Source organism: Urocitellus parryii, chromosome 6 (assembly GCF_045843805.1).
Source record: "Urocitellus parryii isolate mUroPar1 chromosome 6, mUroPar1.hap1, whole genome shotgun sequence".
NCBI classification, from domain to species: Eukaryota; Metazoa; Chordata; class Mammalia; order Rodentia; family Sciuridae; genus Urocitellus; species Urocitellus parryii.
In genome coordinates this window covers 162,506,268-162,522,698 of record NC_135536.1, presented here as the reverse complement: position 1 = coordinate 162,522,698, position 16,431 = coordinate 162,506,268, and positions in this window count along the sequence as shown.

The following is a 16,431-nucleotide window of genomic DNA, read 5'->3' as shown; positions in this document are numbered from 1 at the left end:
CTGGTGTGCATGGTTTTACTTTAAGAAGCCTCTCCCTACAGTTCTGGTTTGTCTTTTATTTTTTATGTCTTTCATTCCAGATAGACATTGAGCTTCCTGGGAGCCAGGACTGAGATTATCATTTCTACAACACTCAGTTAAACCTCCTAAAATGGGTTTGGGAAATTCTACTGAAATTCCATTCAAAAGGGCTCTAACTTTAGTGTCCAGATGTGGGTAGGACAGAATAGTGTGAAATTCAAATTTTTCAAACAAGCACAGGAAGCAATTTAAAGTATGTTGGCAATTTCCATAAGGTGATGAAGATCTTTTGACTTAAAAATATGAACAAATTCATAAATCTTGGTAAACAAAATAGAGGAAAAGCTACACCAAAAAATCATTTTATTATTAAATCTTCAGTTTTTTGTTCCACAATAAGGTATAAAAATATGTTAATTAAATTATTTTAAACTGATGAATAGAGATAAGTGAATTGATAACAGTGCTTTCTCTCTTCCTCATAACAATATTGTTATAACAATCAGTTCAAAGTGTTCCTCAAAGTCCTCAAAACAAAAATGTTCCTCCTTCTAGTATTTTCAGGATTTCCACTTGTCCCATATAGCCTCAAGGCAGAGTGTCCTCACACTGAGAAGTTAGAACTTAACATATAGATAGTTGGCTCTCTTCTTTAAAGGACTTTTTGAAAACCTTGTTATCTGTCAAAAAGTTATTTATTCAAATAACCTGAATCTTTCCTATTGCATAGAAATCATGGCATTTTAGAACAACAACAACAACAAACAGAACCTTAGTTTTGTCAATCAAATTCCTTTACTTTGCAGATGAAGAAGGTGGAAACCAGAGATGGTGAGGAATATGGCCAGGGATGCCCAAGTAGCAATTAGCAGAATAGGGTTCTGATCCAAGCCTCCTCAATACCTTATTCATTGTTCAATTTGTGACATTTATTGCAGATTTTTCAAGTCTTTTGTCCTTAAAAGGGGGGAAGGGGAGTAGGATCCCATTTTATATAAAGATAACATTGTCTCATGGATGCCAGGTTATTAAATCCTGTTTTCCCAGACACGCTTGTTAGAGAGAATCCCTGATCTTAAAAGAGTAAAATTGACTCCACCTCATGCCACCACTGTGGCATCCATCTTTCTTTCATTTTCTTCTTTGATATTGCTTTTGCCTTGAGAAAATGGTACAAGGCCACATCATGAAAGGACGGAAAGAGAAGGTAGCTGTAAGTGTAAAAGTACAGCAATAAAATTGATCACTTGTGAGTGAGCTCAATGCTACTCTAATAGGTGAATCTGTCCTTTCTACCTCTGCTAACCCTGCCCCCATCATTCTCATTTAGTTCCTCCTGGGTACATGGCCACATGCACTGTTGAAGCAATTTCTCCATCTATGGAAATGGATGGTGGTAGCCTGGGCCAAGGAATCTGCAGAAATTGATGGTCCTCCATGAATAAGGGGTTGAGCAATAGTGAGGCTCCAGTGCCATCCTTCACCAGTCACTGGGAACAGTGAAAATATTTTCCCCAGGGACTTAATCAGTCAGAGGGATGTTGTCTGCCTGATTGAGGATAGGCAGAAAGCAAGAAGTGGTTTCCATTATAATTTGTCATCAGCCATTCTCCTGACAGAAAACATGAGGTCACGGCAGTTCGACCACAGGTCAAGGCAGGTTTTCTGTTTAGCTCCACGGAGAGATGTTCATCTGGGAAAGAGAGAAATGAGGGCTTTGTTTGAGATGCTCTTTTATTATATTTAATATGAAATTTATAACCTTACTTCCACACTAGATCTAGAGAACTGGGATGGAGGTCAGAAAACATAAATAAATAAGTGAAAACACTGCTTTCCTTTATTAGGTTTCAAGGAAAAGAAGGGGTTCTTTGTTCTTTGCATTCTGCATAATGAGCTCTTTCCTTGTATTCAGTGTGGCATGCCACTCCACCAATTCCCCCCAGGGATGCTTTCTTCTCCTGAGCAGGAAAGTCTTGACCCTTCTGTTCATGTTGCCCATATTTCCTGTCACTCAATATCACAACATCCTCTTTCATTTTCTATATAGCATTGATCATCATCCAGAATCATTTTTGTTAATTTCTTTAACCATTCCCACTTCTTGAAAGTAAAACTGTACAGTGAAGAGGGGCTCAATCTTGCTTACATTATCACTATCTCCCACAGTGGTGCTTGAAAGGCGGCAAGTGTACGTTAAATATTTTCTTAATGGAATGATTATTCCACACATCATAGCTCAATTCTTTTTAGAGAACTATTATCAAGTTGCATGGTAGAAGGAAAAGGACGTTTGCAGAGTGACACAGTCCCTAGAGTTCAAATGATCAAGAGGGTCCAGCATGCAGATGTGCCATATGGATTCAGACACTGGGCCAAGGGTGGTCAGGAACCAGTAAAGAGTGGGTAGAAGCCTCGAGGCAATTGAGGTCAGAAAATCCTAGAAACTAGGCAAGCTCATGCTTCTTGCTAGATTTGCATCTTTGCTTTTCCTTTGGAGTAGAGGATATACCTTAGGCTTCACTAATTTTGAGGCTTGCTTTGTTGTTCAGTGAACACTCCTAGGTAGAAAGACAAGAGAGAAATATTCTAATGAAAGGCCCTTGTTAATCTTATCACTTTGAATAGACTACAAATAAACTCACACTTTGAGACTGGACACTGAGAAGGATTCAAATTAAAAACTAATTTAAAAGTGCATACAATATTGCCATTACAATGAACTTGCACTTTAGATATCAGCATTCAAGATATTTGGGCAAATATGCAATAAGGATGCAGGGCTCTCAAATTAATGATGGTTTTCCTTGTATCTTCAGTTCATGACCATTGCCATCATTGAATAACCATTTATTGAACACTACACTTAGGGACAGTAAATCCTCAAGAAGACATATGATATACTTGGAGATATCCAAAGAATAGGCATGTATCATCTTCTCAATGTTAGTGAATAGATCTGCACTTTGGTATTTTTAAAATCATGATAACTTTTTTTTTTAAAAGATAAACCATAAGAGCCAGGTGCAGTGACACATATCTGCAATTCCAGGGTCTTGAGAGGCTGAGGCAGGAGGATCTCAAGGTCAAAGCCAGCCTCCAAAACTTAGTGAGGCCCTAAGTAACTTAGCAATTCTCTGTCTCTAAATAAAATATAAAAAGTGCTGAAGATGTGGCTCAGTAGTTAAGTGTACCAAAAAAAAAAAAAAAAAGAGGTAAAGATAAGCCATGAGACATTCAATAAATGTGTTGTGATGGTTGGTTATTTGGACTGAGCCACTGATCCACAACTCCTGCCCTAGCCCTTTTATTGTCTTTTAGGAGAATTCCCTATCCTTCATTATCTTTATCATTTTAACACCTCTTTTCTCTTGTGGCTTGAAATGTCCACATCCGAGTATCAACAACAAACAAGATGTGTAGGCACAATAAATAGTCCATGTTTTCACCTGAATTTTCTAGTTCTCGCTATCTGTACAAGACCATGAGTTAAATTTTGGACAATGGATCACAAAAAGTAATGAGGAATGTCATTTTCCCAATGAGGCAGTTAAGAGCTAATGTAACTCTTCTTTCATCTGCTGCCCTCCTCAGAAACCTTGGAAGTCACTTGCTGAGATGGTGAAAATAGAACATGCCTGGGTCCACCCCTGGTCTGTAAGATGGAGAAGGGCTTCCAGAGACTTTCAGAGTGTTCATGAGCCAGAAATAACAAACTTTTATCTATGACAGTGCTTTTGGGTTTTTTTGGTAGATGTGACTAAAAGACCTGACAAGAGCAGTGTACAGGAAGAAAGGTTTATTTTAGCTCATGTTTTCATTAGTTTAGTCCTTGGTTAGTCAACTCCATAGCTTGTGCCCAGATGAGACGAGACAGGGCATCTTGATGGAAACAGTGACAGAGGAAAGCAGCTCAGGACATGACCACCAGGAAGAAGAGAGAGCTCTGCTCACCACAGACATAATATAAACCCTAAAGGTATGCCCCCAGGGACCTATGTCCCACAGCTTACTTGCCTACAGTTACCACCTCATTAATCCATATCAGTGGATTAATCCACTGATAAGGTTGTACTTCTCATAATCTAATCATGTTGCCTTTGAGATTCTTGCATTGTCCCACACATGAATTGTTTGGGGATACTTCATATCTAAACCATAGCAGAAAATTTAATAATCAACCACTCAGATTCATTCACTTTTTTTGGGTACTGGTAATTGAACTCAGGGGTACTCGACCATTGCCACATCTCCAGTCCTATTTTGTATTTTATTTATTTGTTTCTTTTAAATATTTTTTTTTAGTTGTAGTTGAACACAATATCTTTATTTTATTTATTTATTTTTATGTGGTGCTGGGGATCGAACCCAACGTCTCCCACGTACTGAGTGCTCTACCGCTGATCTACAACCCCAGCCTTATTTTGTATTTTATAGAGACAGGGTCTCACTGAGTTGCTTAGCATCTTGCTTTTGCTTATACTGGCTTTGAACTTGCAATCCTCCTGCCTCAGCTTCCCAAACTGCTGGGATTACGGCATGCACCACCTTGTCCAGCTTCAGATTCATTCTTTTGTCATCATGGTGTAATCTAACCTGTCCTTTTCTACTATTCCATTCATAATCTATTCAAACTAGAGGTGCCAGCTCAGTGTAGTAGATATTTGTTTTCTGAGAATCAGGAAGATTTGGAATATCGGCTTGTCTGTCAAATTTGCAAACTTCTGTTTCTGAAACATGGAAGACAAAGCAAGTTTATTCAAATGCTCTGATTTGAATTTCAGTAGATTCCCAAAATAAATTTTATTGTTCTTTTTTTTTTTAACTTCTGAACAATTCCTAAATATTGGTTTCAAATTCTCTGGGTATTGAAGTGCTGGTGCTTTTTTGTAAACTGCATGTAATAAGGCACCAAAAGGACAAAAAGGGTTGTCTCAGAGTGTTAGAACCTCAGTCACTGTTTAAAAGGCTTCATCTCAATAGAGCTGAAAGAACACGCAGACCTTTCCCGATAACAAGGGGACCTAAATCACGCTCACATTGGCGAAAGTTCCCATTCCATTCTATTGAACTGCTGCTACTCCCAACAAGAATATTATATTGCCTCTCATGTTGAATTGTACTGCAGGAGGCTGGTGAGAAACCCGGTGTACAAATCAAGGTTCTGATGAACACACTTGATAGAATGGAACTGTAATGGGGCAAAGGTCGGGAGTTGTAAGAGGGCTGCAGTGCTTTGGAAACATAAGACCCTCAAATATCTCACCATTTGTCAGAGGTGATAATACTGAATTATGCACTTCAGTAAATGAACACAGTGAGCTAAGCTTCCTCTTGAGAAGTGAATTATTTGCTCATCTTTGGATGCTGTATTAACTCTCTCCAGACACAGAATCCCCTTATAAAAACAAAAGGCCCATATCTTTAAAAACATATCTTTGTAGACTTTAAAATAATATCAGAATTATAGTAATAATAGTGACTGGTATTAATAGAGAGCATAATATAAGCCAGTCTTTATCGTACGGATCACTTGTATATAGTTTGTTATCTTCAGAATAAGACAATGGAGTTAAGATTCTTATTGGTTCCAGTTTATAGATTTTGAAAGACACTGGGGACCTTAAGTATGAAAACTTTAATCATGTTTTCCTATGAATATTGGAGCTGGGTTTGAAACTTGATAGCCTGATCTGGGTGTGATATATACCATCATGTCCCCAAGTCACTGTTAAGGGTACTCATGAATAGAAGAGAAGAAAGAAGGAAGGCTGAAAGTATGGGTGAAAGGAGAAATAATAAATAATGAAAGAAGGAAAAGGGAGAGGGAGAGGATAAAGGAGTATTGGAAGCATGGATAAAAGGTTGAACATAAGTACATATGGAGAGAGGACCAGAAGGAGAGATGAAAAAGATGGATGGAGGAGGGTAGAAGGAAGGATAGTAGTCAGGCAGGATGGATGATGGAGAAAGGGATGGATGGATGGATGAATAATCAGATGAATGGAAAGTAAATAATTTCACTGGATGGATAAATATAAGAACTAAAAGACTTTTTCTCCCTTCCCTAATGGAGTTTTCAATGTTGTTAAGAAAGCTCCTGATACCCACAAAATAAAAATTCATGACAGAGATGATCTGAGCTTTCCTGAGAGCTGCGCAGTTTTATCAGCAACTCCTTTCAACCTCTTTCTTCTCATGCACATTGCACGTGTATGCTATCTCCTGCCCAAGATTTCTTTCTTCAAGGCTACCCTGGATTTCCTTTTTACTGGATCTTATCTCCATGGGAAGCATCAGGAGATGTCAGGGTCCTGCCTTTCTTCTGCTCCCCAAGGAGGCAGAAAAAGCATCAGTCTGAGTAGTTTCAAAGAAGACTGAACACCTCTCTATACTGAAGTGTTGACATTTAACTTTTCTTCTGAGAAAGATATTCTGCACTTAACACCCAGGCCCTTTGATTCCCAATTCAGTCTTTCTCCATAACCTCCTGCCAGGTGCTCAAAAACATTGATTTATTGATTTTATTTTTTCAAGGAGTGTATGGTGCAAACATCACACCTTAAGTGCTAAGTTTTGTAGAAAATAAGAGAACATAAACGTTGTTTACTCTGGAAAGAAAGCAGCTTGGGCAGATCAAGTATTAAAGGACAGTATGTATTCACCAATTTAATGGTTCAATAAACTTCCAAGGATCTGAAGATAAGATCTAACTGCCAAAATGGAACCATTTGTTTACCTTCCTCAACTGTAATCCCTGAATATAATCCTATGATGGACAGTTTCTGTGGCTGTACTCTCCCAGAAGTAGATATGGAGACAAAATTCAAGTGCAAATAGAACCAGATTATCTCAGGAAATGGAAACACTACAGGCAGAGGATGAAGGGAGACAGGGAAGGTGAGGAAAAGGAGTTATCAATCAAATCAATGATGACTGGAACTCTATAGCCCTGGACCCCCTGAGAGCCCATAGAGATATGCACCTTACAGCATTCCCATCTGAAGGGTGGGGGAGCTTGGTGGACTTACAATCTCATTACTGACTAGTTGAAGAGGGTTCTAGGGGACATGGGTGCATTGCTTTCCGGAATTTCCAGCATGTTACATAGGTGTCAAAGTAGACTCCAGCAGTTCTAAGCCCTGAAGGTACAAGGGCAAGGTCATCTGGGTGGAAACAGTGCTATAGACAATGCTCACCCAACTATTCTGGACTGCACCAGGAAGAAGAAGAATTTTCATTTTTGTGTCCTTTAAACCATTTAGTGGCAGTAGAGTCTTAGCACAGCATCAGGAGTCCTATATTATACAATCTAGCTTGAACATATGGCAGCAGAGACTTTTGAGAAGTTAGTTATTTTACCCAAAGACAACAAAGTAGTGCTGTCAAGATAGTCGATGAAATCTTCTGATTGAGCATCCAGGCCTCTTCATGTATTTATGTTATATTGTATATTTTCTGTGCCAAGTTCAAATGGGAGGCAGGATAGAGCTCTCTGCCTTTCCCTGAAATCTAAATATGGAAAAGGAGAGAGAATGTTAGCTAGACTCCCAAGTGCACTGAGGATGTGGGAAGGACTGTTCCATCTCAATGATGACTGATTGGCCGCCTCTTAGTAAAACATCCTCTTATAGTTCTAAGCTCTTTGGGGTAAAGACTTAATTTCAGTTTACATTTTAGATTGTAAGGGAAGTAAAAAAGGCTGTGAAATTGAGACCTGAGCTGAATTACATCTGTAGCTACTTATCAGGATATTTCTGAGGGACACTGAGCACAGGGCTGAATGAAATGGAAGGTTTGGCAAAAGGGTCTTGGAATTGAAGTCAAAAATGGGAAGCTGCTGTTGAGTGGTCTGTTAGCCCTCCCCACCCCAATATTCAGGGGATCTCCCAGACCGTCTATTTTTGGCTGTCTCCTTGAAAACCCTTCTCCTAAAACATGCCTGTTTCCTCCAGAAATCTTGCTCTCTGATAACTGGACCAGCAGTCCATGCCCATCACCCAGCCCTTCAAAGGTTTTCCTTCTGGAGAGTTCATTACCCTTACCTGACACCTTCTAGAGGTGCAATGACTCTGTCATGGTTTGGATGTGAGGAGTCCCCAAAAAGCTTATGTGTGAGACAATGCAAGAAGGTTCAGAGGAGAATGACTGGGTTTTAAGTTGTAACCCAATCAGTGACTTAATTGCCTGATAGGAATTCACTGAGTGATCACTGAAGTGGTAGAATGCGGCTGGAAGGAGTGAGAACTGGAGTGTGGCGTTGGGTATGTATTTGTATCTGGCAAGTGGACTCTCTCTGCTTCCTGATATTCATGTGAGCTGCTTCCCTCCACCACACTCTTACACAATGATGTCCTGCCTCACCTTGAGCCCCAAGGAATGGAGTCGGCCTTCTGTGGATTAAGATCTTTGAAACCATGAGCCCTTGAATAAACTTTTCCTTTTGTACAATTATTCTGGTTGGGTCTTTAAGTCACAGCAGTGGAAAAGCTGACTAAAACAGAGTCTATACCAAAGAAGGAGCTGGAACTTGAGATGCAAGAGAGCTATGCAAAGGCAGGCAATCTTTCAGTATCTCTAAAATCAAATCATCTCCTGGGCTTTTTTTTTTTTTTTGTGTGTGTGTGTGTGTGTGTGTGTGTTACTGAGACTGAACACAGGATGCTCTATCATTAGCTACTGAGCTACAATCCCAGCCTCCTTCTTCTTTCTTTCTTTCTTTGTTTCTTTTTTTAACACAGGGTCTCCCGAAGTTGCCAAGGCTGACCTCTCTAACTCGTGATCCTCCTGCTTCAACCTCCTGAGTCCACTAAGATTATGGGCCTGTGCCACTTGCTTCTGGCATTGAGAATAAAATTGCATATTATAACAGATTCTTTAACTGTACCACCTTTTTATTTAGACATCTAGAAAGTCATTTCAGATACACAGGTCAACACTCCTGGATATCCTGCTCTTCTCATCTTGCAGATTTAACAGGAAGGCCCAGTTTTCCCTTGGCGCATGTGTAACTGAACCCATGCAAGTTTCACAAAGTGGAATGAAGCCAGATCTGCTGTGTATCTTGAGTGCAGACTGGCAGAAGGCTAGCTTTCAGTTTATAGATGTTAAACTGGCAAAATGCATAGTGTTTCTTATGTACATTCAACATCTCCTGCTACTGAAGAATAGGATGGATCTGTTAGCCATATGTTTCTTCAGTGCCCACATCAGGCAGGAAGAGAGAAAGGGAAGGAAGGAAGGAAGGAAGGAAGGAAGGAAGGAAGGAAGGAAGGAAGGAAGGAAGGAAGGAAGGAAGAGAAAGGGAAAGGAAGGGAAAAGGGAAAAACAAGGAAGGGAGGAAGGTCAGAAAGCAGGAAGGAAGAAAGGTGAAGAGAGACAGAGGGAGAGTAAGGGAGAGAAAGAGGCCAGTTTCCGGTGGTGGCTCTCATAGATGGTCACACTGGCCTTCTCCAGCTTGAGTTTTTAAAACTTCCCTTACATTTTATTTCTCGAGGTAGATTTGCAGGAACAGGATGGCAGTTTCACATCACACCTGCTGCTGAGTGTCACTGGTTGAGTCATGCAACAGGAGAGCTGTGGATGTCCTTTCCAGGGTGTGAGCCAGTCTTCTGATGTTTAATTTTTATTCTATGGTGACAAGACCTCAAGCCCGAGACTATTTGGTTTAGGTTATATCCTGTCCTGTCAGTGAAAGGGGACTGACTGGGAAAGAATATGCTATGCAAACCCCAGAGTAATAGAATAAAAAAATTGAAAATCTGCTGAAAGAGATGCACTTTTCATTTATCTTTCACCTTGTGTAGGGCAGGCATCTCTGCTTAGCAATAGTACAAGGAGGATAATTCTGATAATGCTTAGAGTTATCTCTGATATTTCTCAGCCAACTACAAATAGTATATCATAGATCACCATATTTCCCCTCCATGAGGCAGACTTTGTGATGCTTTTGAAGCAGGAAGCCTCCTCCAGGCCTATTCAACAGAGACCTGGGTGTCAGGGGACACATGCTGATGCCCAGGGAGAAGACAGCTATCTTCCTCAATTATCAGACCCTGCCCTGCCCCACTGCTCCTCTTCTCCCTAGAAGGCTGAGAACATTTGTGTGGCTTTCAGAAGCAGGTAAGGGAGGAAAGAGCAGCGGCCAGGACTTCCCATGTCACCCCCAGCCTCTGAGCAAGGACCTGTGGTGTCTGTGGCAGGGAAGCAGCCGCCGCCTGGCTTTGCTCCAGTGTTCCTATAATTTCAAACGAATTGATAAGTAGGAAGATAGGAGAGGATACCGAGGGAAAGTAGAGAAATAATGCCAGTTAGGAATACAACACAGGGTATTAAAAAAGAGAGAGTGGTTCCTTTGATCATCCTACCATGAAATTACCAGTAGCTAAAGTAGTGAGAATGGAGAGGGAGCTGGGAGACTCCAGAGGGCTCTTGATTGTGCAGGGTCCACAGCGAGCACCTCCTGGGTCAGCCAAGGATGCGGCTGACCACACAAATTGCAAAGGTCATTGCTTTGGATTCTTCCATTTGAAGCACCGAGGTGACGTGATAAAAATTGAAATGATGAGCCAATGGAGAGACTGGCCAAACCGCCCACTGAGACTGTTGATTTAAAATGTGCCTCACTCACAAGCAGTTGTGGTGAACTGAGGCCAGTTGAGACGGAAGTGTATCTGTGAGAAAATAAAAAAATATTCAGCGCCTGGGAGGATTTTGTAATTGTTGTTTGCTTCTCTTAATGAACGTAGGATTCATAAAAGTTCAATGGTATGTGGGGAGAATTAGGGTTAAGTTCTGTTTACTATCTTACTATTGGTATTTAGTAGTTAATATAAAGGCTCTTTAAAATTCACTATTTAAGCTACTTGGACACAGTACAAAAGGCTGTAATGAAGGCTTACAGTTTAAACACAGGTGCTGTGTTTACCTTAACTGTGGGATGTGTTAGGTAATGAAGGTGAACTAAGTCACCAGGTTGACATTCTAACTCAGAGCCTGTCGCTGAGGGACCCTGGGAGGCTTCAGAACCAGCAGCTGCTATTATCTGATGTGCTTCATGCGCTACAGTGGAGATTTGCCCAAACTCATAAAAATTTCTCTGCAAGGTCTATTGAATGTCGCTGGTATTTGTAACATAATAATCAAAATGAATTGTTGCTCTGGTGGTAGGATGAATACACAAGGGCTGATTAATCCACTTGCAGAAACTCTGAAATGAAGATAAAAAAAACATAACAGCCACCCTTAATATTAACCCCAGGGGGCCTCTGTTATTAATTGGTCCAGATTTAAGCCCAGCTTTTAATCAACTTGCAGGCTTTTAAGCCCACGCTCCCCAGAACTGCTTGTTCACCTCTAAGAACTGTGAATTAACTGTTGAACAAATGTCAGGGAAGGTCCTTTCAGAGAGCTCATCTTAGGACATTTCACGTACACCCATATCTTGTGATAAAGCAGTGCAGCTGTGCCCTGGACCAGGCTCATGTCTACAAAGAATTTGCCTTCAATTTTTCATAGAAGAATGATGAAGGGATAATTCTATGCTGAGAATGAAATAGGTTTTTGAATCTTTACCAGGGCAATTGAGGAAAAAAAAAAAACAAGCATTCTTAGAAGAAATGGGAGAAAAGGGATCTCATTTGTGCAGATAATTGATTTAAAACACTGGTGTAATAAACTGGCCTATAATGTTGATCTCAACAGGGGTCATTAAATGTTTGGGTTTCACGGAATTATTTGGAACCATCTCTCTATAACAGTGAAATCATGATCACAGATGTCTCTCAATTGCAAACAAAATTCTAGGGGTTCATGAACCCTGTAATGGCTACCATCTGACTCATATGTAAGAATCCCCAGCTAAGATGCTTTTACACCAACTGACAACTCCTCTCCTATAATCCTCTCTACACCTGTTATTATTATTGGTTTATTGTCTCTCCTAGTATCCTATAAACTTTCCTAGTACCCTATAAACTCCCTAAAGGCAGGGACCTATGGAGCTTTTCCGGGCTCAGAACACAATACCCACTAATATATCACATTGACACACTGTGTATTTTTGAGCTGAAGGATATTGTGAAAACTGCAGGAGTAAGACAATTTCTCTGACTTTCTTCCATCCTCCTTTCCCTCATCCCCCTTTCTTTCCTGAGTGGGTCACAGTAAATAGAGTAAAACCTTGGGAGGTCACTTTCTGACCTTCTCCTTTCTCCCCTGAAAATCCTCATGTGGCAGGTATCGTACTCCATGCCCAGAGAGAAGTAATGCCAGACAGAGATGCAGGAAAGAATCTGAACAACAGACCTTGCTGAAGGTCTCCCCAATTTGTTTCCATTATGTCAATCATGCTGGAACCCTTTTCTATAACCAAGCTTCTCCACAAATAGTAATTCCCTCATGGCACATAGCATACAAATACATGTTTACCTAGATCTCTGGATCTTCATTTCCAAAGGTCCCCATCATATAAAACTTTGATTAAATAAATTTGTTATGCTTTTCTCTTGTTATTCTGTCTCCTGTTTTAAGTGTGTCAAATGTAGACCTTGTGATGGGGGAAGAAATGATACCATCCTTTATTACCTGCTATTTATATGGCTGAATCTCTAGCAGTAAAGCCAGGCCCAGGGTTTAGGTGGAACTCAGATAAATATATGTGCCACTAAAATACAGAAATCTTATCTAATGAAAATTTAATTTTCTCATTCAAGACCAAAAAAAAAAATGGAGAAAAAAATTCAAAAATAAAGAGAAAATGAGTGGTTCCCCAGCCTTCCGTTATGAGTGATCAACCTTTCATTATACATCATTTATCTAATGGTAATGAGCTGTGGAAAGTTGTGTTTGTACTTGTATTTGATTTGTTTATTTCTCTAACCAGTGTTGCTCAAACCCAGTATCATGAACACCATGAGGACCGGATGTGAAAAAACAGATTACTAGGATCCACCTTCAGATATTTGATTCTAGAAGTTTAGGTTGGGACTTGAAAATCTGTGTTTTCAATGAAGTTCTAGGTGATGATGATACTGTTTGCCCATGGACCACACTCTGAGTAGTAAGGTTCTAAATCACCCTGAGAAATGTTTCTATAACCTCATTTTACAGATAAGGAAATCTCAAGAATCAGATCAGACCCAGCTAACACAAGGCAGACCTTCAAATTCCAGTTTCTGTTTGTGTGCTGTTAAATTATGGTGCCACTCTATCCATCAGCCAAAATACAGTCCTTATCATATCCTTGCTTAATATTCTTCATGGAATTTTTCTTTAGGATCAATGATTATAAAGCAATTAAGTTCTTATTTCTTTTATCATGCAACCATTGTTATAACAGCATCAACTGAATTTTTTGAGAAAAATAAATCTCCGACTTCCTCCATTGTATCAGAGGTTCCTTTTTGCCTTTTTTGTTGTAAACATGCCAATTTCTTAATAACTCTAATTACAGTGACTGCAAAAGTTGTGCTCCATTTTCATCGACATATTGAGCACTGTCCATTCCCTCGAATTGATTTTATTATTATGACAATGGCTAAATGAACATGCCAAGTGCCGCCACCAAGTAACAGCCCTTCATGTGGTTATGCTGAGAGGCTGTGCATCTATCTACTCTATTGCAAGGGAGTTGCTCGGGCATACTCAGCTTATCTCTTTGGACAAAATTCTCAGAACTGATTTTAAAGAGAGTCAAGGGTAGCAGTCCTGTTTTGGCTGAGTCTTGGTTTCGACCAGAAAAGAATTGCCCAATATCACCTCTCCCATTTCACTTTGCTTAAGTCTGCAGGAATTATACCATTTCCAGAAAGCAAGTGTATTTTCCACTGAGAGTATTTTTAAATGACTTTGGAGAGACATGAAGAAAACTTAAAGGTGGTGGTGAGGAAGGTTTCCTACTTTATGACATCATTCAAGTTCTCCCAAATTGGCCTATAAATTCCTATAAAAAGTATACTTGTTTTAGAGTACTCTAGTCTAAACTTCTTATGGAAATATAAATAAGTAAGAATGATAGGTATAATTCTGAGAAGACATTGTGTCATTTAGTAGACTATGTCAAACAGACTTTATGATGCCACCATAATTAAATCAATAACAAGAGAACGGCTCACAGAAAAGAGTCCAAAATGGATTTGAATTCACTATTTCATAAGAGCAAGATTTTACATAAATTAGAATTTATGGCTTTTTCATTGTGTGGAATTGAGATAAATTAGATATTTGGAATCCTAATTTAGCGGATCTCTGTCTAAATTGTTGCATCACAAGAAACCAGATGGAGAAAAATTTTATTATTCAAATAAAGCTAACCTCTGAAACTACCAAAATAAGATATGGAAGTTTGATAAATTTAACAATATAAATTAAAAAAAATTCTGTGTGGTAATACTCCCATATTATAAACATATGTCAAAAGAAAAATGGTAAATCTGGAAACATATTCTTAGCACATGAAAACAAAAAGTGATTTTTGTAATTTTTCAAATTACAACTGATTTTTCAAATCAATAATAAAAGACAAGACCTGCAATAGAAAAATATACAGCAACATATATGACCAGAAAACAGAACCATAAGGAGTTTACAGACATGCAAAATTTTTTCAACATCATTCTTATTAAGTAATGGGACATTAAAACAGAAACGAGACTTCATCTTTAATCTATCAGATGGGAAACTATCCAAGTACTTAATAATTTATAGTATGATTAACAATTTATTAAAGGAATGGGGCAGTCTCATACTTTCGATTAGGATACAAATTGCTACAACCTCATTGGATATCAAAATGATAAATAAAAGTGTATCACAAAATAAAATGTGCATATACCTTAAACCTGGAATTTTTCCTCTAGAAACTTATTTTACAAGCACATTCATGAATGTGGTGAAATATTGTATAAATATATTCATTAAAAAATGGTCTGCAATAGTTCAAGAAAATGAGGAGCAATGTAAAACCCATAGTCAGGGGAATGGCTACATAAATTATGAAGCATTCATTCAACAGAATCCAATATAATTATAAAGAATGAGGTGGAACACTATATGCTGACAAGGAAAAATTCCCAAGAGATATATTGTCAAATTAAAAAGGAAGAGAAAAGAAAAGGCAAATTATAGGCCAGCATATAGAATGTATATATTATGTTTCTGTCTTTTTTAATGTGTCTCCTGAAATTTAAAAAAAAAATCTGATATTTATTTAGTTCTCCCTATGAATAAATACATATCTCACCAAAATACTGTGAATATCAAATGAGAATTGAATACAACAACCTACAAAATATATTCCAGCTATGTACTGAAATTTTAAAAAATTACACTCTAAATATAAGTAGTTTAAATCAATAAGAATTAATTCAGCCCTATATTTTTGTGGGTTGGCTAGGTGTGTGTTAAACATTTGTTTTTTGCACATCTTCCCAGGTTTATTTGCTTGCTACTTTCAGCAGGCTAGTTGGCCAGGGGGTGCGTTCACCTGGGAAGACCTGAAAGGCTGGATATCTCTCTACACATGGCCTTCTGCCTGGGCTTCACCCTTAGGTAGGCTTCTCCATATCATGATGGTTTCAGGACAGCATCCCCAAAGGAAAGCCTCAAAGCACATGAACTTAGCAGGTTTCTAAGTTTGCTTCTGTAACATTTGCAAGTAGAGTGACTATGCAGTAGAGCGGACATGGGTCAATGCAAGGAAACAGAAAGTAGGAAGAAGGATTTCATGAGGGCCATAGGATTCAGAATCCATCACAAGAGAGATTAATCACCCCCTTTTTATCAATGGGGGAAAAAAGGTGAATTGCCAAAGGTGACACTGTTAGTGAATAGCAGAGTCAACCCTGTTCCCTTGACTCCAGTGGCGACATTCTTTACACACCACTTTCTGTAGAATCCCACTGTTTTCCCTGCGTCAAACTATCTATTTTCTGTGTTTATTTAATTTTAACTTCAGTTTTCCTTGTGCACCATTTTAAACTTGCTGAGTCCAAAGCATCCTCCTGCTTCTTCTCACATTTGGTTCATTTAGTTAAACTTTTCTTAAAGCTTCTCTTGCAATTTTATATATAAAACTGGCTGTTGCTAATTATCTAACACTTTATCTTAACACTCTTATCATAGACTATGATATTTAGGTATGAAACATCTATGGAATTCTCAGCCTATAAAACTATAAGCTCCTTTGATGTAGAAGGTCTGAAATAGTACATATTTGTATGAACTACTTTGCTGACCATAGAATCACATAAATTTAGGGCACTGAGTAAAGGAGTGAAGTTGTCTTTCTTTCTGATTTGTATCCCTTCATTAAAGATCCTATAACAGTAATTTTTCAGACTTGAGTGTACATTAGAATCACCTAACTATTTTAGAAAACTATAAGTTGTTGTAGTTTGGATATGCCCATGT